This window comes from Tupaia chinensis, unplaced genomic scaffold, assembly GCF_000334495.1.
Source record: "Tupaia chinensis unplaced genomic scaffold, TupChi_1.0 Scaffold149184_1, whole genome shotgun sequence".
Taxonomy (NCBI): Eukaryota; Metazoa; Chordata; class Mammalia; order Scandentia; family Tupaiidae; genus Tupaia; species Tupaia belangeri.
This window is the reverse complement of record NW_006209032.1, coordinates 394,300-394,722: the sequence shown is the minus strand read 5'-3', so window position 1 is coordinate 394,722 and position 423 is coordinate 394,300.

The following is a 423-nucleotide window of genomic DNA, read 5'->3' as shown; positions in this document are numbered from 1 at the left end:
CCCCCAGCCTGGCTGGGCTGGAGCAATCTTCAGAGGTTTTCACACTTAACAATTTCTTTGCAGTGTCGTTCCCTCTCCCCAGGAGAAACCTTAGACAGAACCTCATGACATAAAGCTGATCTGCTCCAGCTGAAGTAGACCCAGAGCAGATCTGTGTATGTGGTATGCACAAGTCTTCACAGGAAGAATCAAAAAAGCAGCATAGCATCTTTGTGCAATGCCCACCCTACATCTCCCCAGCCCAGGGAAGCCCCCTCTGGCCGTGAGCAAGCCTCCCTGTGGTGGCTGGCCCTGGATGGGTTCCAACAGCACACTGGGCACCAGCCTCTCCCCTCCCCACTGCCTTCTAGGGGCTCCTCCCCAGTAGGACAGAGGAAGCAAAGGCGAGAGGGTGGCCAGAGGCTTTGCAGGATGACGTTTATT